Source organism: Onychostruthus taczanowskii, unplaced genomic scaffold (genome assembly GCF_017590055.1).
Source record: "Onychostruthus taczanowskii isolate IOZ18803 unplaced genomic scaffold, ASM1759005v1 scaffold39, whole genome shotgun sequence".
Taxonomy (NCBI): Eukaryota; Metazoa; Chordata; class Aves; order Passeriformes; family Passeridae; genus Onychostruthus; species Onychostruthus taczanowskii.
The window spans coordinates 1647210-1669112 of NW_024501348.1; the positions used below are offsets into that span (position 1 = coordinate 1647210).

The 21903-nt window shown below is 36.6% G+C and overlaps 1 long non-coding RNA gene across 1 annotated transcript; it reads right to left on the bottom strand.

Annotated features, from left to right (window-relative positions):
* Nucleotides 1-231: 231 nt before the first annotated feature.
* Nucleotides 232-9172, bottom strand: LOC121340027. Its single transcript, XR_005953250.1, has 3 exons — nucleotides 9011-9172; nucleotides 997-1071; nucleotides 232-885 (listed from the first exon to the last, which is right to left on the bottom strand). It is a non-coding gene; the product is annotated as an uncharacterized LOC121340027 (long non-coding RNA).
* Nucleotides 9173-21903: the final 12731 nt, after the last annotated feature.

Sequence of the window (21903 nt, forward strand, 5' to 3'; positions counted from 1 at the left end):
ACTGCAAAAAGGTGCACGTTAAGAATGGATCGTAAAAGTAAGTTGACAGGTTGCATGTTTCTCGCATAGTAATGAAGTCCTGTGAATAGGCTTTATTCACTATAGAAACAACAGAATTTTATCTAACATAACTTTGTTTTATTAAGAAAAATATAATATTGTGTATCTTTACATGTGTACACATACATATCAGTAATAATACACTTTTACGACATAAGTTTAAGAGCCAAATTACCTATATAGTTTATTTACTAAGCAGTTAAGAGAAATCTACTTTAATAACTTCTATTTTTAAATACAAGGCAACTAGGAATGGATTAATGAGGCCTAATACTATGAAAAGAAAATTAATGATACATGTGGAGATAATACTTCACAGCACAAGCCGGTAGGGGACTATTCTCCACTAGAAGCCCGAGTTCTGTGAAGATGCAATGATCAAGTGAATGCAGCATAATATTAGCAGATAGTTACAGCTTGCAGGACTGTGGAAATTCTGTTTTCTAACAGGATGTTATAGGCAGATATTGGCAAGTTCAGCCAAACACGTTTGGTCCTGCTGAAACCCCTGAGATAATCATCTTCCCCAAACATCAAAACAATAATATGCAAGGTTACAAGAACAACAAAATTGTTTGAAATGTGGAATTCCTGCACTAAATGAAATTAAAAGAGCCTATTCTAGTAGGTCCCAACCTTGTAAAGAGTTCACATTCCTATGTTTAGCTGTGTGAATAGTCATATTGATTTCATATTCAAAAGTCTTCATGGGATTAAGGTTTAAATTGGGGTCAGATGTCTCTGGTCACTTTTGTTGCCCTTCTTGAACTCCAAGATACTACTCACATGCTCAAAATTAGATGTTTGCAAGGTTGGAGTCTCAGTCTGGAAACAACAAAAGTAAAAGCAGATACAATAGAGAAGTAATTTTTCATGGTGCAATGATTAAAAAAAAATAAAAAGCTTCTTTTTATATCCAATTATGAAGATACTTACAATGAGTTGCATAACAAGTCTTGGTGAATAGTCCCCCAGGAGCATATTTCCTGATACCAGTCTGGGTTCTGTCTCCTAAGATTTAGAAAAGGAAATTGGGATAGGCTTGTAGCAGAGATTAGCATGATAGTCTTCAGGCACATGACTACTTAAAAAGTTTAATAACTCCAAATTCTATGCAGTAGTTGAAGATGTGTATGTTTCACATGCCCAAAGAAATCAGGGCACCTAAAAGAGGACACAAAGCCAAAATGAAGTGGCTAAATCTCTGGCAGCCTGAACTACTCTAATTGCTGGTCTTGCTTTTTTCTACACTGTTGGTTAGGATTTTGAGTTCCCTACTTCCCCAGCTCTGGTGTTGCTTCATTATTGGCCTTATGAAGGTGCTTCAGTGCACTGATCAGTCTCTTCCATTGTCTAGTTTTCTGTAGATATATTGAGTTGAGGTAATGAAGAAAGAGTCCAACAAGTACCGTAACCTTTCAAAGGAAATCATAGGAATATCTGATCATGGGAAAGAAAATGGTACACAAAATTTTCCAGTAATGGACTTGGAATATCACAAGACACTTGAAGAGCTCTATTTCATCAGAAACTCCTAAAAGATATACTCTTCCAAGGACAAATAACCTTAAGCATTACCGTTAAGATTTGTGCCTTTAATATAGAAGATTTCCCTCTTTGCCTTCTTTATCTCACCTAAAGAACTAATGATATAGTAAAGAATATGTAATTCTCACTCCCTGCTTTCCCTTTCCCTTCCTCCTTTACTAAAGCAGTATAAACAATTATCTGCTATGCAAATGGAAACCACTTGGTTAAAGAGGGGGGAACACTTACATTTCTACCTGATTAAGCCATTTCACTATTTCTGGACCATTTATATTTCCTCAAGAAGGGGGTGATCCCACATTCCAGGTGAGTGCTCTAACTGGCAGGCTGGCAAATTGTTCTACTCTACCTCTGGCTCCTCTGTTATTCAATTATTTCCTGGTAAATGAGGAAGAAGAGGCTGAGAAATTCCCATCCTGGAATACCTTATCAATGGTACCCTCAGGCAGCTTGGGTTCAGTCAGAAAAAAATTCAAAATTAGGTCCCTCACATCTCACCAACCACTGAATTGGCCCTTCAATGTTACAGCAGCTTTGCCTTTCTTACAGTCTGGCTACACTGTGGATCTATCCAAGTAAAACTGTTCTGGAAATACTTGTTTTATTAATCAAGCTGAGATTTAAGCAGGATCTTGGCACTTCACTCTTTAATGCTAACAGAATTAAACTATTGTGCATGACAGGATTAAATAGCTAGGAGAACTTCACTAATGGGAATTTAGGTGCTCAAGGGCTTTAACATTGGCTCCTGCACTAAGTCATGAGGTGGAGGGCTGGGAAACCCAGTAATGCTATGGAGAAAGGTGTGCTTTATCACTAAGGAATTAAATCCTTGGAGTGTGCATCAATGTTTCATCTGGAGAGCAACCCCTTTTCTCAGGAATATAATTAATAAAACACAATATTGCATCCTATTTTTTGTCAAATTATATTGAATAATCAAATAGAGATGACAGGTATGACTGAGTTCGGCTTGCAATTTTCTTTATCTAGTGTACATAGAAGAACTACTTCAATGGCTTGGACTATAAAACAACCACTGATCTGTACTTACAGAGAAATTTTTTCTGTATGTGTGGTGATGCAAAATCACTGGGGTTACTTTCTCTCTCCCTGAGCAGTTTTACTGAAAGTTCTGCTATGTTTCTTCTGTTATACTTTTGAAATCAGTATCGCCATTTAGATGGGTACATCTTCTGCATTGCTTTCCCAAGTATGAACTAACAAAGAAACAGGCAAGGAAATTGTAAGTTATGCTTTAAAAAATGAACTGAGAATTTAAGGAAATAATCAGCATACTTGGATTTTGGTAAGGTGCTTGTCTATTCATTTTACTGGCATTCAAATAAACACCAAATACAAGTAATTGAGAAACAAAGATTTCCAGAGAGTTTGTGAAAAGTAAACACAGAAGTCATGTAAGCACTTTTGAAAATCTCAATGCATGGATGGGATTCATCCTTCTTAGTGCAGCTATGTAAGAGCTAGCCTAGTCTAAGTAATGTGTCAGGGCTCCTTGTCTAATCATTGAAGAGCAAGAAGCATATCCAGAAGGCAACTTTTCTCATTTCTAAGTCTCCATGGAAGGAGAGGAGTATTCCAAGAAGTCTAATTTTTATTTGATCTTTCTTAGATAAGTCCTACATTTAACTTTCTATAACACTCAATTCTTGTCAAGATTAAGGGGATGGATGTTTTCTGACTTGTTAAAAACTAATGACCAAAACTCAAGTGTGTTTAATTCCCTTCTACCTCATTCCTCTGTCCAGACTCCCACTGGTACAGACGCCTGACACACTGCCATTGTGCTAAATCAAAAGTTTGTCAGGTTTAGAAATGATTATTGTAGGAAGTGGGGAGTCCACACTTGTTAAAAGTTCAAAGATGACATTAGGCTGACATCCCTAATTTTCTGGGGTTTTTTTTCCCCAATGTATAACAAGATCCATAGTGTATGTAGTGTATATACAGCATTTAAAAATAAAACAAAGTTAACATTAATTTTCATTAATGTATTATTTTACATTTAAGAAAACTGCATATATGTTATATATAATGCTAATTTTTTGCTGTGTATTTAAAATGTATTTTTCTCAAACTATTCCTCCAAGTTTTTCAGCCCAAAGCAAAATAACAGCCTACATATACTGACTGATAATCAAAAATATTTACAGGTGTTCCTCATCACATTCATGCATTGGTTAAAAGCATCCTTTAAAGCATTTCTAAAGCTTTGTAACCAGTGCAAATACTTAGTAATAAGTATTTTTGTATAACACAAAACACTCTCTGGCACTTTGTAATAGCTTTTTCAATCTGTATTTCCTTTGTGCTCACAGCTTCCCAGCACTGTTATTTGTGTATATGGTTATATCTGAATCTGGATGCAGCTGTGTGCAGGATTCAGCTGACGGTAGCACAAAATGTATCCTTTCCAGATTCAGCTGTGACAGAAAGAAGCTCAGATTTCTTTAGCAGCTTCACCAGCCCAAGTCAAAAGAGACTTGAATGCAGTCAATGAGGTGACTTTGCATTCCCTATGGTCTAAGTAGTATATTTAGCATAGAACTGAAAAACTATATTAGCTGAGCCACTGGAATCAGGTAACAGAGGATCCAGGAATGAGAAAATCTGGGGATAAAAATTAATGCTATCTGTCTGTATGCTTATTTAGTTCATGTGGAAGCAAAGCAGCTCCATCCTTTTTGCTATTTTTATTATGATTTTGCGCAACCTCATGGATGCCTACACTTGTGTTATATTCATTTTTTTAATTTACATTCTCAGCAAACCTTAAATAAGATCAGACTTTGTTCCTTATAGAAAACCCTCATCTGACCTGGGAAAAAAAAAAAAAGAAAAAAAAGAAAAAAAACCCCACTTTCATTTTACCAATTAATGTTATTTATTATTATTGCTATTCCCTGTCAAATCCCATCTTGCTGGTTTCTTTCACCCTGACTGAATTTCCTCCCCACCCTTGCAGAACTGCCTGCTGGCTGCCTATCACAGGCAGGCTGAAACACCTGGGTGCTGGTCCTGCACAGCTGTACACATGCCACTGCCCAGCCGTCTGCAGAGCAGCCCATATGGCAATTTCTGCCGTAGAGTGGGCTGACAGGCAGCTCCATCCGAGAGGGAATGTTTATTCTATAATTAGAAAACATTGCATTAGGATTGGTTACAATGAGGGCACTATCAAGCCTCTGCCCCAGCTCAGTCTTTATCCCAAGTTCAAGGATATTTTCTTTACTGGTTTGTTTGTAGGAAGTGGTTTTGTTTATTTTTTCAGTTTCTGTACCTTTGCCTGCCACCTGTGAGACAAAGTACCAAAATGCCATTACAGTGGCTGTTTTTGCCATGTTTATTCTGAGTCTGCAAATAGAATGCATTGAAAATTCCATTTCAGAATTCACTTTAGTGAGTTTAATTCTACTTCAGCCCAGGTAATTGGGAGGGATGCTATTGTCTGGAGTCAAGAGGAAGAAAAAAAAGAAAACTGTAACATCAATAATATGTGCAGTTTAGATGGCTCAGAAAAAAAGTCAGGTATGAGACAATGGCTTAACAGCAAATCTAATACCCTTACAAGTTTGTGGGGTCTTCCCCTCTTGCCGTTTTGTATACAACATAAACAACAGTGTGGAACTACAAACATCATCAGAGACACTTTGGGATATGGTGGGGAGAAAGGGACTGAGACATTGGGAGAAAGAAGAAGGGGGAGAAAATGTCAGCTGATGTAAATATGCACAGCTTCAAAATGGTTGCAATGATGATTTCAGTCAGATAAATTAACCTTGTATTTCCTATGAATACTCACATTGCTGAATTATATTTTTCTTCACTTCCTCCTCCTGTTTTCTTTCTGAATTTTCACCATTGATTTACCACATAAGAATTGCAATTTGACTGTTTATTATATTAGAGACAGCACAACATTTTAAACCTACATAGTTATGGGCACAAGAAGGTTTCTCATCAAAAGAGATCTGCAAGCAACGTTTTCCCCTCCTCCAGCTCAATTAAGGAACAACATGTTTTTCCTCTCAGTGCTTGCCTTTTATCTATTCCTCTTCTCATGTTTCTCTGTTATTTTTTATCCTTCATGGCATAGCAGTGGTACTGAATGCTGATGAGATAATGCTGATAATACTAAATTTAACCCCATGAACTCCTTTCCCTAATTTCTTCAAGAACTAGAAATATGACCTGAACTTTTTGAGATTCCCTGGTAGCCCACTGAGCTGATACAGATGTCACAACATTCCAACTTTCTCCAGGACCATTGAATACGGAATAGTTCCTGGAGACAGAAGCATTTGGGAAGCAACATACTCTGTGTCAAAAGAAACTGCTAGATATGTGAGTTTTTGATGGTTTCTTATTTAGTTTGCTCTTAAAAAAAGGTGAGACTTGTTTCCAAGACAATCATTATTCCATTCAAATTCTTTCTATCACTATTTTACACACACACACAAAAAAATGAGAGCCTGTATCAGAAAATATTGGATTATTTTTCTGAATATAATTTTTATACCCACTGGAACTAAAGAGAAATTTCCTATATTTGAATTTGTTTAGCTTTTATAATATTCGAATATGGATATTTGAAAAGTGCAAAATATAATGGAATTTTTTTCTTTTTTTTTACAACAAAATGAAAATGACAGAATTCTTGCTTAGTTGCTGATACTGTAAGTAATATATTTTGTAAGCATTCAGATTTGGTAATATTACTTAATTTAGAAGTTCTACTTTAATTGTATTTCTGAAAATTTGAAAGTTGGTAGAGTGAAAGAATTCCTTTCGTGTTAGGAATAAGTACATTAATTCCACTGTAATGTTTTTGCTATTATAATACATACACTTTCTGCAATGACTGCTATAAACGATAATTTTCTCCATGCCATTGAAATTTATGTATTAATTTCAAAAAAACATTAATTAAAACACACATAATAATGAATGAAAAGTTAAGCAGGCTTTTTTTGTTTCTTGCAGAAGAGTGAAGAATGCTTTTTTGCACTGTGATGTTTTCTTCATTTTCTAACAAGCATTGATTGCAAGTTAATATGTGTTATCAAAGTTTTCATGAGCAGGGGGAAAGAAAGAAAGATGGGGTAATTTGAATTGTCAAGATAATATGAAACTGAGGTTTTAGTCTTCATTGAAAATTATCTGAGCAGAATGGTTTATAATTTTTCTTTTAATCTTTATTTTTTTAAGATTACTGAAATACAGATCAAGAAAAAGCATAGGTAAAATAATTGGAAAATTTTCAATGGTGAGAAAAACACCAAACCACCACATCAAAATACTTTTTTTTTCCAGGCTCTCAGAGTCTCTTACCATTCTACTTTGTTTTATTTTCTCAAATATCTCTGCAAATATGAACTCTTGCATCTTTTAGACATGTTTCTAGTGCTATATATCATAATTAACCTTGTGAATTTGCTCACAAGTTCACAAACCACTGGGCTAAGAAGTACATCAAAACATAGAAGAGTAAATTAAATTTATAAGTTGTAACACTGCTGGATGCATTGGTTATCTGAATGTCCCTTAATAGCATTATTGTACCAGATAACCATCATCTGGTAGGAAGTGATACCATTGAACATACTGCTACAGCCTTCCCAGTTTTCTTAGTCACTATTGCAGAAAATCCTTCTGAACCTCCTTACATTGTATCTCAGCTTATGAAAATATTTGTTAACAGAAAAAAATATGTGGACATAATTGTTTGTTAATGGGGAGCCCAGTCATTTTTCAGCGTCCTTTTTGGAAGCAGTGGGAGCACTGCACTTGCTGAGGAGTCTCACTCCTGACAGCAAGGCTTATTGCCAGGTAGAAACCACCATCCCAACTAATGACACAGGATATTGTCTTCAGATACACTGATGACAGATTGAAATCTAATGGTCTACAGGTGATAATGTGATAAAAATAACCTGGATACATAGCAAAACTTTGTGTAGATACTGACAGCCACTGTGTCAGCAAGGGAGACAGGAAGGGAGGCCTTCAACACCAAAATATGTATACACATATACACACACACACACACACACATATATATAAATTTCTTTTTAAAACTACAGACAAGGTCCTTTCTAACAATACTAACAGTGTATGATAATGCGAATTCTGACACCTCTGTATAATTAATTTATGTTGTACAGATGTTAGAGAAACTCAACCAGCCATATAGAAATAATGGATCTTTGGAGAATGGAACAAGTAATTGTAGTTGTATTTGCCAGTGAAAGACTAGAGAAACAGTTATTTTTTAGAATGAATTTAAACTTTCAGTTTTAAAAAAAGGATGCCTGGCACCTAATAATTAGCAAACCAGAATCTATGCACCAAATTATTATAATGTACATATTCATTTCATTAGATTCACACCACCGTGTGGTGTAAAGCGGGAATAATTAAACACCAGATGGTGGTGCAAACTCCAATAGCGAGAGCTTATGCATAATGCATGAGAATGGGATTTACTGTTGTTTTTATCCATTTGGAGCCATTATGCTACTCTTGGACCCCAAACAATGTCTCAGAGAAAAAGATCTCTCTGTATTAAGCATTCCTCTATACTGAACAATTTGTTCATTTGCCTTGTCATATCCTCATCAGTTATCTTCCTGCTCAACTTCCAGAATTTCCGAGAACACATTATTTTCTGGCAGCACTCACAAAACTCCTGAGCTTTTCCATCATACAGAAGCACCCGCGCTTACGGGATATCATTTTATGTTTCTGCCAGCAGTATAAAGTTTAAGATTAGGACCTTTGGAAATTGAATCTGATTTTTAATGATTGTAGTGTCACATTTCCAGCCTGAAATACTTTTAAAATGTCATTAACTGATGTACCATTAATCATTTAGAATTTTTTGACCATTAAAATATCTTTCTTTTTTCATTAAAGAAGTAATGAATATGAAAGTGAAGTGGAGACAGGATATATAGTATATTAATGGCTGGCATGGAGAGCAGATTAGTATGCTAAATTCTCCTTCAGTCATGACATTCTCACTTAGGTGTTTATACTGCTCTTGAGTAAAACATTGACAGTGAGAAAAAACAAATGAGTAGTTCACCCCCTAATCAGTCCTGGCAAAGGCAAACAATGAAGTTAACCTCTGACCACTATCAAATCAGGAGTCAAAATCAGGAAGGTTAGAAATAAAGGTATCCTTTTTTAGCTTCTGCATGAGAAAACATATTCTTGATAAATACTTTTTCGTGCCTGCAACATTCACAGAAGTCACCATCCTCCCCTCACAACAGAACTTCACTTGGCTCCTTCTGTGCTAATGAATGAAAGACATGGGACTTATAGCTTAGTTGCTGCTATTTAGTCTTGCTTGCCTGCATCTTAAAGTTCCCCTTACCTTCCAGTACCCTGTCTCTCTGTCCAGAAAATGGGAATCAGGATGCCAGAAGGTCCAGCTGTTTCACAGATATAGCAGCTACATGCAATCACAACAATTCTGCTGTTATTATTTCTCAGCAAGCCTTGTGAAAGATGTGTGCCTTCCAGCACCTTTTTGAAATATGAGTAGCTCCATGTCTGGATGACACAGCACACACCCAGAAAATATATGGCAGTGAAATAGGGGTAGTTGTAGGAAATTTGTTGTCAGTCAGCTCAAGAGTAGATGAAACCACTTCCTGACGGGAAGAGAGGCGGAAACACCGTTACAGCTGCTTCCCTTAACACAGGATGGGATACTATGGCTCCCAAAGTCCCAAAGGGAAAATTATCAGAAAAATTTCCAACTGGCATTAGGTAGCTTTACACATGTGACTAAATGCATAGTGTACATGGTAGTAACTGCAACAGCAAACCTCTCTTGCCACTGGCTTGAATTGTAAGTCCCCAGAAATATTCACAGGACAAGTTACAGGAGCTAGAGATTTTTTCTCAGATTATATTTTTTAATTTTATTTTTTTTTTCCTCAGGTTTTCTCATAAACCTCACTGTGATTCATCCTCTACCTCACTGGCCCTGCTGCAAAGTAGGACCATTCAGAGTGAGGGTAATTCAGGATAGAAGATTTTATTTTTGGCCCTTCTGAACTGGAATAACTCATGACACAATGGGAAAGCACTGTGACCCAGCAAACATTGAAACAGAGCTTTCCAAAGCAACTTGGCTTTTCTTGCAGGGTTAAGTTTCAAGCTGCTAGCTCCATTTTGCTAAAACCAGCTACTGAAATCACAATGAGGTCTCAAATCATCTAGCAAAGAAGAGTTTATCAGGTTTCATTCACTGCTTCAGCTCCACCTCTTTAGGACACACAGCTTGTGTTTGCCCCAGTGGGGATGAAGCATTTTTTCCTTTGTTCTCTCTGGATCACAGTCTGAATCCTGCAAGGCTCTATGATCACCACTGTCAAGTGCCTCAGTGATTTAGTAGCAGAGTCCTTTCTCCCAAAGATTTTTTTTTTCATTTGGATGGGGTTTAAGCAATCTGAGTTTATGTCCACAGTGAAAAATATTTCACGTCAGTACTACACTGGCAAAGAGCTCCTGTGTGGATGCATCTGCATCAGTCAAATAAGCCCTTTACAAGTGCTAAAAAACATCCACAAGCTGTGTTGCTGGTGTGAGCATAGGTGCCCTAGGAGCATTAGAGATTTCTGCCGTCACAGCTGTATCAGCCCTTGGTTTTGCCCAGACTGCAGTACACAGCTATACTGTCAAGGATCTGCATTATGGACTCAGAGAAGCACACTGACAGAGTAATATTAATTGCTAGGATTATCACTTTTTTCATAGTCATGGGTTTTGAGTCAGTTGGAATCTTTTTTTTTTTAAATTAAATTCCTGTCCTCAGAAGAGTTTTATGAAAGTTGAATCATTTTAGTGAAGCCTAAAGCAAAACAAAATATACAGACCCTATAGAATAAAATATAACCAGAAAATAAAATATAACCAGAAAATCTTGATTAAAATTTTCTCTGAGAAGGTTTTTTGTAATGCCATCATTGTTGTTGCCAAATTCTGTAATGCCAAAGTTTCTGAAAGGATGAAGCAAAATGAAACACAGAAAAAAAATTTGTTTTCAAAAATGAAAACATTTTGTCTCATGAAAATCTAAATTTGGTTATTTCATTGCATTAAGTAGTCTTCTATTCAGCTTCCAACTGCTTCAAAATGTTCAATTTCTAATTAATGACCTATTTGTGAAAGGGCTTATGGAAAGTACAGCTGAAGTCACTGTGCTCTCTTCAGCAATGCAGTTGTTTGAACACTGTAGTCTTTTCAGTAAAGTGCAACCTTTATATCACAACTTTAAGGCTGTAGGCTCTAGAGATTATACTAGACCCCTGAGGATTATAATTCAATAATTCCTACAGTCCACTGTCACAAAGATCTAGAGAAAACACTGTTTTCTCTTGGGTTACCCTTAAACATTTTTTAAGAAAGCTGAATATATTGAAATAACACACTTTACAAGTGCAGTTTTCTTATGCTCAGGGTCCAAAAATAATTCTGTCACAGTCATGATAAACCTTGTACTTTGTAGCGCTCCCTGAGCTCAAGCACAAACACCAGAACTACAGTCAGAGGCATGGTGCTGGCTCTCAGTGCAGCAGTGTGAGCACATCTCTATGTAAAAGCCTGTAGGAATACATTCCAAGGTCAACATCCCTCACCAAACATGACACAACAGCTTTCTAGTGCAGTTCAGTATGTGCAATTTGCCTGCATTTTTGCCTACATGGAAGCTTCCCGGCTCTTGAGATGTTCAAAATATATTTTCCACTTATTCCACAGTTTCCCTTCCTTCCACCCTCTAAACTTTTGTGGTTTTTTGGGTTTTTGTTTTGTTTTGTTTTGTTTTTTATGTTTTTTTGAGATAGAAGAAAAAAATGGAAAGTCTGACAACCCATCATCCAGACACACAGTTCTAGACCTGACCCTGAGCTAAGCTCAGTGCTTGTATCACCAAGGCTGTGGGTTCTATCCCTGTGCAGGGCATCCACTTAAGAGCTGGGCAGGTGGGTCCCTTCCAAGTCATTACATTCTTTGAGTGTTTATGGGTGTGATCAGACAGGTTAAGCTCTGAACTGACCTGAAGGATTCCTAGTTCCTCCTCATGGCTGTGTGTGTAAAGGGAAAGGACAGCATGCTGACGTCTTTGTCATTTTATCTAGAATGGCACAGGACCAATGCCCTGCTATTGCTGCTCCTGAGATTGCTCTCTGCTGACTTCCTGGATAAGACAAGGGTTCCATTTGCCCCATCACCTCCCTAAAAAAAGACCAGAATCCGACATTTAGGGCAGAAAGGATAGAGCTAACCACAGTATTATTGTCTATCCTGTATTAATTTTCTTTTTACTTCAAGTTTCTACATATTGCTACCAAAGACATTCAGAACCTGGGAAAAAAAAAAAAACAAAAAAAAACAAACCAAACCAAAACCAAAAACAAACAAACAAAAAAAAACCCAAGCAAACCCAACTCATTTACTCCTTCAGATTCCATGAAATTAGTGTAAATCTCTTCCAAACTGATAACAATTATGTGCTGAGTTCTCTTCTGGTTCTGATAAAATTGAGAGTGTATAGAGACTGTAAGAAGAGCAAATTATGTACTATTATGCAGTACAAATAGCATTTATAAAAATGAGGATTTTGGTGGTGTTTTATGGCATACTAATAGATATTTTCTAAAATTCTACCTCCCTTTCCTCAGAATAAAAGAACAAATGGCAATCAGTGAGATGGTAAGAAGGAAAAGCTGGAACTGGGTAAAACTTTTATTTTGGTTTAAAAGAATTCTACAGAACTCATTGTTATGGTTGAATACCCAAAACAATTTAGACATGCGTATGGACAAAAAACCCATATAGATCTACAGCAAAGAGTGTTAAAACACAGCTCAAGCAACTCTTTTAGAAAACATTGAAATATTTTGAGCTTCAGGCATAAACAAAGTCTTAAAGAAGGGGAAAAAGGGACCATTCATCAGGCAGATAATTAAATAGGGCCTCACTACAGTGTTTTTTGAACTTTGCTTTGAAGAAACTGGTGTTATTCACCGTTAGGGCTGTTCTTACATCAGAAGAACTGATCAGATTCTATACAGCAGTTCCCATGACACCATTAGCAAAACTGAAATGGCATATATTTCATAGGAAATTATTCCACCTGGTCTTCTAGCCTGGCATGAAAGCCAGGCTTCAGTAGCTGAATTTCAAACATTCAGGATTAAGAAATTCTGAAGCTGCTTTTCTAACTCTGCATGCTTCCAAAGTGTAGAAAAATTTAGTCACCCAATGAAATATGAATGAAATGTCATATCTTTACCTTGGGTTCATCTCCTGTAGATAGAAGATAAAGAACATTATAAAATGGTGGAAATAGAGTTAATAACAATCAAAGTATATTTTGAGAGTTTTTGAACAAAGCGACACTCCTAATTATTTGTGGACAATATGAGTGTTTGCACATCAACTAACTATATCCTAGAATAACATAGCTGGTAGATGGCTATTCACTGATTTCATTTTCTGCCTTCAGATTCCTTTCCTTTCCTCACCTCACCTCCCCTTCCCTTCCCTTCCCTTTCCCCTTTCTTTTCCTTTTCCTTTTCCTTTTCTTTTTTTTCTTTTTCTTTTATTTTTTTTCTTGTCTTTTCTTGGCAATTTATAAACGTAAGAAACATGTTCTTTTTTTTTCAGCAGACTAATATAGTTTCTTTCCACCAGTCTCTGGGAATATGCTAATTTTGAAACTGTAAAAAGAGTGTTGCTTTTTATTTTAAAAATATCCATTTTGATTACATCTCACAAGGAAACCAGGCCAAAAATCACTGAATGCCTATCAGGGTGGTTATAACAAATGGGGTATAAAAATGCTATTTCCAGGTGAAATGGCAATGCTAACATCCATGATATAGATAAAACTGCATAAACAGAAGACAATTCTGCATGTTTGGATTACAATAGAGATGGCATAACTATTCCTGTACAGGCATTCTTTTTGTGTGACTCTTCTCTGCTATCTCTATGAAGCTGCAATAGAGACATCAACATTTAAACTAATCAGCCTGGACTCCCTGCAGACTCAACGGAGGTGTAATTTATCTTCCCTGTTTCAGACACCTACTTCAGGATATCATGAACTGTGTCCTGAAAGAGCTAATATACAGTGCCATCCACTACACTAGTTGGTTATCTCAGACAGTCACCATCAATATCTTTTCAGCATATCCTACTTCTGACCATCACCCCAAAATGGCTTCAGCAGCAGTTTTGTAATGCAAATTTTTAAATCTAGCAGTGATAGTAAAAGATTTAAAACCATAGAAAATTCAGGAAGTTAGAAAGAAAGCTAGGCTTAGTAGGCCCTGGGAAAATGTTAAAAGTAGGCCCTGGGAAACATTAGGCCTTGTGTTTGCCAGATCATGTGAAATTGCACTTGTGTAACCAGTATATGATAAATGATATAATTGTTAGATGTGATGATTGTTTAGATATAATTATTGTTTAGTCATAAGAAGAATAATGAGAAACTATGTTCAAGGGTTTGAGGGGGGATTATGAGAAACCTATGCTTGGATGAAATCAATGTATACAATAGAATAATATAAGTTTAATAATTAATATGTAAGTTATATAATGATAGAATATAAAAACATGTTCATCCCGAACCCATGGCAGAGTCAGATTTGAGTCTGTACCCCTGACACCCAGAGCTCCTCAATAAAAGCACCTGCATATAATCATTCCATGATTTTTTGTTCCTGAACACTAACAGCAGTAGTGGTCAAAGATGTTAACTGAGTTGCAGTTATCCTTCCAGCAGCTCAACCATCAAAGTCAATTGACACAAAATTAACAAATAAAGGTATATGTCTCTACAATGAGCTGGTCAGCTGCTAAAAAAATATCTCCCAAAGGCAACTTTCCAAGACAGGAAAGTTAAATACTTTGCTGAAGACCAGCAAAGGTGCTAATGGTGAATACAGGTTCACAGCTTTGGACTACCCACTCCCACAGCTGAATGCAGATTATAAAAGCAGGTTCCTCCTTGAAAGTTTCAGAGAAATTATCCAAGGTTACTGCTTGGGTGCAGACGACTGTGGTGTTTAGAGATGTGGTTATCTGGTGAGGGATTAAACTAAGTGGCTGTTACTGGCCTGAGCATGAGCTCCAGAACTCTGCTTTCTGCTGTAGCTGTAGGGTTGCTAGACAGTGAGGCAGTGTGCTGACCAGAAAGGTTTCTATTCCTCTATCAGTGCCTGGAAAAAGTCTTATGATTGCAACAGAGAGTCAGTGCAGGATTTCGTCCTCAGTGTTAGCTAAAGGGCTGCTGATAAAACAAATGTCCCACAGGATGTTGCTGCTTTTTATTACAGAGAGGTCTAGAGGGAGTTCAAACAATTAGCTGTCAAGGGATGATTTAAAGATGCTTCTGTAAAGAAGCAGATAAACTAGAGTCTTCAAGTAGTATTCATAGTAGGTAAAACTAAAGTTATTTAGGGATATGCATTAATTGGAGCATATCAGCCTACTACTGATTTTGAGTTCCTATCTCCATCAATCCATAAAATAAAGTTTATTGAAATATTAATTTGTCCCACATTACAGGGGATAGAATTTTTGTTTCTTTTTATACACCAAAACTCATTTCCAATGTTGCATGCACAAGTATTTTATAATAAATATCCAAAACACAACTGGAGACATCACAAATGTTGTCTTATTTTACAGGACTGGGAGTTATTTAAAGCTGATTTATTGACAGGCTGTGTTGGAAATATGAAGAGAAATTATGCTATCAATATTGTTTGCATACAATCTTCTAACCTCAGGGATGCTGAATATTAAAGCAGGCCAAAAAATTGGGTGTTTATTACAGAACAGATAGACAGCATATACTGAGTAGAATATAAAATTCTCAAAACACACCTCTATGACCTGGAGCTCATTTTGAAAGAATTTTGTCCTTGCCAGGTTTAGATTTCTAAGAGATCTAAATGTATTTTAAAGGGGACATATGATTGAAAACCTCGTCTACTAAGAGTATTTTCACATTACTATCAATGGCCCCTTTGGCTAGAATAGTATCTATTTTAATAAAAAATAAGGGAAGGAAGGAAGGAAGGAAGGAAGGTATAGAATACAGGTAATTATTATTTTTATTGCTTTTACTTCTGGAACTGAATAATTAGTCGAAATTCATCTGTACACATTTCATTTAGTGCAGTCTGGGCTCAGAATTTTTTACTTTTTTGTTACCTTTTTTAACAGAAATTTTTTAGAAAAAGGATAAAGGTTCCAGGCCAAAGTCCAACATTACTTTTTGTCATAGCATTCTAGGAGTTTATCTTGCTCTTTCCATGTCCATACTTAAAAACACAATAACATAGGACAGAAACATATATTCTCCTTATAAATATTTGGTCATGGATGTCAAGCAATGCAGTAAAATACTCTGAGCTAAGTCCATAAAATTATTTTAGTGTCAAAATCCACTTCCATACTTAGACTGCAAAAGTGGTATCTTTTGTTCTTGAATAATAAAATAAGAAAACCTTTAAATTACTGTGGGAGAAGCCATCCATTTCAGTGGACTTTCTTGATGGGCCAGACAAAGGCTACATGTGTCCATATAGTCTACTGTCTAGGCTAGATCAAAAGTCTAAGGATTAGGAAAACATCAATGGTCATGTCTTCCTGTATTTAACAGGGAAGTTTACAAAAATATCTTAGAATCATGAAAGCTGGTTAAACAATTGTGCTACCTTTTGCAGCCTTAGCATTCATGTATGACACACTGATACTGTGGCATCTTCTATCCATTATTGCAAACATCTCTTGGCATGACCTCCATTGTCTCCTAAGAGGCTAAGCCTTTCCATATGTTTTATGCTGACCCTAGTATCAAACCGAATTGGCTCTTCAGCTGGGAGAGAGAAGACAAACAATGTATTAGGAAAACTAAAGGAGCAGTACTTAGGGCAAGTGCTTTTGTGAATCCAACCTAAGTGTGCAAATATTAAAGGATTTAGCAACCAAGTTACCTAGATTTTTTCCTCTTTTCTAGGAAGTAAAGAAGAATCATTATCCTTTTGCATATCTGAGCTTGGGTGACTTTTGGACTGAGGACGGTTTTGAAAACTTGGAGCTTTTATTTGTCCCACTACAAGGGCCATAAATAGAACAATTACTAATTAACTTCTGCTAATAAAAAGACAGCTACATCATCTAAATTTATCTGTTAACTTGTTGCATTCTGTTAACTAAGTTGCATGTGAGATGCTAGCAAAACTCTACCATAGTTTTTGAAATTAATTGTTTGTCTGCTTTTTCAGCAAAAAGAGCCAATTTTTTTATGGACTGGGAAGATTGTGGCAAAATTTTACCATTTTCTCCTTATTATTTTCAAACCTCTTGGTCTTAAGGTAGACGGACCTCCAGATCAGCAGTCAGTGAGAAATTCCTTTGAGTATATGGCTACTAAAAATGGGTTGACTACATTCACATGAACCATTTTAACCAGACATGTGAGTATTCAGGGATTGTATCATGAGCCTCCAGAAGTGCTTCTCCAGGACTTCTTGGCTGAGGTCAGACAAGCAGCACAGGAGCCTGTGGTCTGCATGGGCTGATGATGGAGGAAGAGGGATGGGAGAATGGAAAACTCTTGCATTAGATTCACCACTGATGGATAACACTTTGCAATCACTGTATGAAAAACCGAGGTGTAGTAACACAGCTCCCTATAGTTAAACTCTATGAGAGAATAATGATCCATACAGTTATGCTGGAAAAACTTAGAGCAATAACTACTAGGTGAGGTCTGAGATCTCTGTATATAATGATTTTTCTATTAGCTTTTACTATTCCTTTTAACATCATATTTGTCTTTTTTCTCTCTAATAATATCAATTTAAGATCATGATAACTATTCTTACTTACAGTTAATTCAGTAGAAATTTATTTCTTGATCCCTAGATTCATCCTGATACTATTGAAAATAACTTTTTCATGTAGTGGTGTTACTGGGTTTTGCATCAAGTTTTTGCTGGCAAACTCACCTCACCATGATAGTGTTCCAGGAAGCATTCAAGAGTAGCCACCAGTCACTGCACTAATGTTTCATTTCCTAAATCGTCTCCTTTAGGTCTGTTACTGGAAACACCACAAACAGCATTTATCTGTTACAAAAAGAATTCACGTTTCTCCTGAGTATTCTCCTGTGTAAATTGCTGCTTCTATTTAAAAACATCCGGCTCTGTCCAATTCTCAGATCCAATGAATTTGCTTTATGCCATTCTTCCTAGGCCAAGGAAGACTAATTAATTAATCCCAGTGGAGAAAACTTCCACTACTGCTCATCTCTTGTTGCTATTCTTCAGTCTCTTTTTTCCACTGTCCCAGTTCTCAATGTATTTTTAGGAGCAAGGAAATACAGGGAGAACAGCAGAGACGTTTTTCTCTGCAGGTAGTCTTTAATTTCTTTGTGAATGCACCCCAGAGCATGGAATTGTTGATTTATCCCCAGATTCCTATGCATCTCTTCATGCACTTCTCAGCTGCAGATGTATCTTCCTCAGCTTGGGCTGTAAATCTCTCTCACTATTCTACTGGGACTTTCATTGGTGAAATTCACTATGTTTGCTAAAGAATAAGCAGAGATAATGGGTATTTATTGAAGAGATTTTCCTTGTGCATTAGTTATAAAATGCCCTTGTTTTCATTCACAAACTTTGTGCATGCTGTAGTAGAACATCAAAAAATAGGAATAATAATTTAAAAAAAGGGTTGGATTACAGATTGTAGCAAAGTTTAGAGTCAGATGGACAGGCAGACAATTTAGATGGATGTCACTTGGCACTAGATGACAGTAAGTTGCCTTATGCTGTTCACTGAATGATGGATGACAAATCTTATTGTTATACAGATGCTTAACTTGCTGGTGTGCATTATAATTTTGAAGATACCATCTGATTTGCAGAAATTAGTATGCTATGCAGCTATAGATGTGTTGCAGGCGGTAGGAACTAGAATTGGGTTATTTTTTTCCTGTTGTTTGTTGCCTGACAACTTTGACTCCAAGATCCATTCATTATAGCAAACTGAATTTATAGAGGTCTGGACTTTGGCTTTTGCTTTGGTGAAAAAAAACAGGTTCTCATTTATTGGATTTGCAATGGAGATATGATATGTCTAGCACCTACACAGAGATATTCTTGATGGAAAAATAAAATACCACGGTGAAGTTGACTGACACTGAAAAATAATAAGGAGATGGTAAGAGAATATTTGCATAATGCTCACCTAAACATATCTTCAAGTTTGCTAATGTCCCCATTCAGGTTGGCATGGGCCTTAGAAGAACTGTGTAACAGGGATAAATTCCCAAACAATGTGGGAAAGAACATCTGCTGAGGGGTTTATGTAATTTTCCACTCAATTTGTTCTGTCAAGAAGATAAAGTATTTCACTCCTTTGAAGAGACCAATACTATGAGTTAAAAAACTGAATCTTAAAAAGGCACAAATTCAGTATGAAGCAAACTTTGTTTGTTAATTCCAGTTTTCTGTATTATTTTTCCCCATTCTAATTTACCTATTCACTTTTAAAAATATCTTTCTTTTGTTTTCTTACCTGTTGCTGGTGTAAAACATGCAAAATACAGGAAACAAGCAACGTGGCCTCCATAACTAATGAGACAGAACCATATTTCTTGAGCACTGAGTTTGAATGGCTGTTTGTTACTTTACTCTCACTGAACACATTTGTCCTGTATTGCAAATAAAACAATAAAAATGTACCTTTAGCAATAGAATCTCAGTCTAAAAGCACTCAAAATGAGCAAGTTTGTGCTTCCTATTTTCCACATCAGAGCAGACCAAAAAGAAACATTAAATATATAAAACTGAAAGGCTTCTAATGCATTATAGGCTTTCAATATAGTACCTTTAGGGTTCCCCAAACAGCACAATATGATTTATAAACTGTACCAAAAGCCTTCTCCTGTAGAGCAGTGAATGTTATCACTGGTCTCCTTATCCACACTTCCTGTGGAGGAAATAGCTGTTATCAAATAGTATAAATATTAAATAATACCACTAGTGCATACTATCCTGCCTTTAATGTGTTTCTCTGTATCTGATTCATTGTTTTTACTTTTTTTTTCTCATGTGATAAAAAATAATATTAAAATATATTTAACCTTAAATAACAGAAAAATATGACATTAAAGGTGAATATAGAGAATGTTTAAAATTATGGGCTTAACTGATGTTCAGCTTTTAGCATTCCATGAGAGCAGCATGCTTCACTACTGCAGGGCAGCAAACCTGAATAGGCACACTGGTGCTAAGAAAGATAAGCATGTATCTTGCTCTTCTCAGAAATGTGAATTTCTCACAATATTTAAACAGTGCTAAAAGTTTTTGCATTGGTTCCAGCAGGACATGAGGACAAGAGCTAAATAACTTCAGAGAAGCAAGGGGCAGCAGTTAGCTATTTCTGTGTTTGTTTTCCAAGCTGGTTGAACCAGAAAGTATGAGCATGCATGCAGGAGAATGTGTGGTCACACAGCTCCCTCATGGCACCCAGCTGGACAAATATTTAAATCAAAGACCCTTAGAGACTCACAGAGCTCTCAGTCAAATTCTAACAGTGCCTGCACAGCAGTACCTGAACCATTTTGGTTTTGATCAGTCAATAGCAGAGGTCCTCAAGAAGCCAGTATTGTCCTGAACACATGTAGATGGATCTGAGTTTCCTGAAAAGCCAGACAAAAACTTTATAGACTGAAGCTCTGGATTACCTAACAACACCTGCTTGCCTGCTCCTAGCTATATTGTAATGGGAATCAAAATATGAGTTTGGGGTTATACAAATTAAGAGCAAAAAGAAAAATATACTCAGATAAAACAGAAACCATTTAAACACTGCACCAAATCTTCTATTTTTCTTTGGTATGGGATTTGGGTTTGGGTTGGTTTTTTTGGGGTTTTTAAGCCTCTCAGTGTTGAGTTTATCATCCAAAATTTTCTATAATTTTTATATATAATAAAGTAGATGAGACCACAAAATAAGATTACAAAGCAAGGGAATGGCATACTTCTTTTTCTAGCAATCTCTAATAGTGATCAAGTCCTTCCATTTCATGATTTGCAGTCATCAGAAGTATGACTATTATTATAAATTAGCCTGAATTCCATTTTTTTCCAGCTATTCTTTCTCTCTTACACATTCTTTATATCTTCTTCCTTCAGACATGTTCTTTACTTCTATAATAATTACTAGTTCTTTTACTTTTACCTGCATGTTTTAAAATATTTATAGGCAACTCAGTCCTTTTCTACAGATGTCAAATCTTAAATCATGGCAAGTAATTGCCCTCGCATGCCACTAAGAAGTGTAATATTTAAAGAAATTATTGTGCACCATATAGTAGTGGGGAAACTGACAATGCCCTAAATGAAGAGCAAACATTAAACAGTTTGAGGTATTGGCATCCTGTGCAAACTAAAAGCTTTTAATTAATCTCAAAATCACATGGCAGTTAAGGTTTTTGATATGTTGTCAGGACCCAATAGTAAAAAGTCTTATGTAAATTGAAATGTTTTATCTCTGTTCAGTCCCCTCTTCACCTTGGCCACAGTAGAGCCTTTTCCATCCCACGATGTGAACAGGGCAGGTACCAGCCATCCAGGCACGCCTGCAGCACACTTCACTTTGCTGGAGAGGCAGCCGGTTTGCAGCAGTCTTTGCAAACCACAGTGTATTACTAGCCTTTGGTGCTGTTGTTGATTGGAAAGGAAAAGAGAAGATACAGAAGAGGAAAAAGGAGCTGCAGGGTGTAGAGAGGGGTAATTTCCTCATTTGTAATTTTATCAGTGAAGCCGTCATTTGTTTTCTACTGAGGCCTCTGGCTTTTGCCCAGTAGAATTAGACTAAAAACCTGTGGTGAAATGGGGTTTGAAATGTGGTGAAATCAGTTTGTTTTGTCTTTCAGGCAAAGCAGCAAGAAGTGGGTAAGGTCTGCATTGCTGACAATGATGTGGGCAGGCAAACTCCATTTGCTTGCTTTACCCCTGATTGCCTCACTGCCTAAAGCTGCCTCTGGCTTCAATCAGGGCCAGTGTCACAGACCCTATCTCTCTCAGGCACTCAATGACCTGGAACCAGTCTGGCTAGAAGATTAACTAAGCTCTGGTGTGGAAACAATAGCTGAGAACTGTACCTTTCCTGCACAGACCCACGGAGGGTGAAATTCATCTGAAGGGGAAGCAAAGTTTTCTG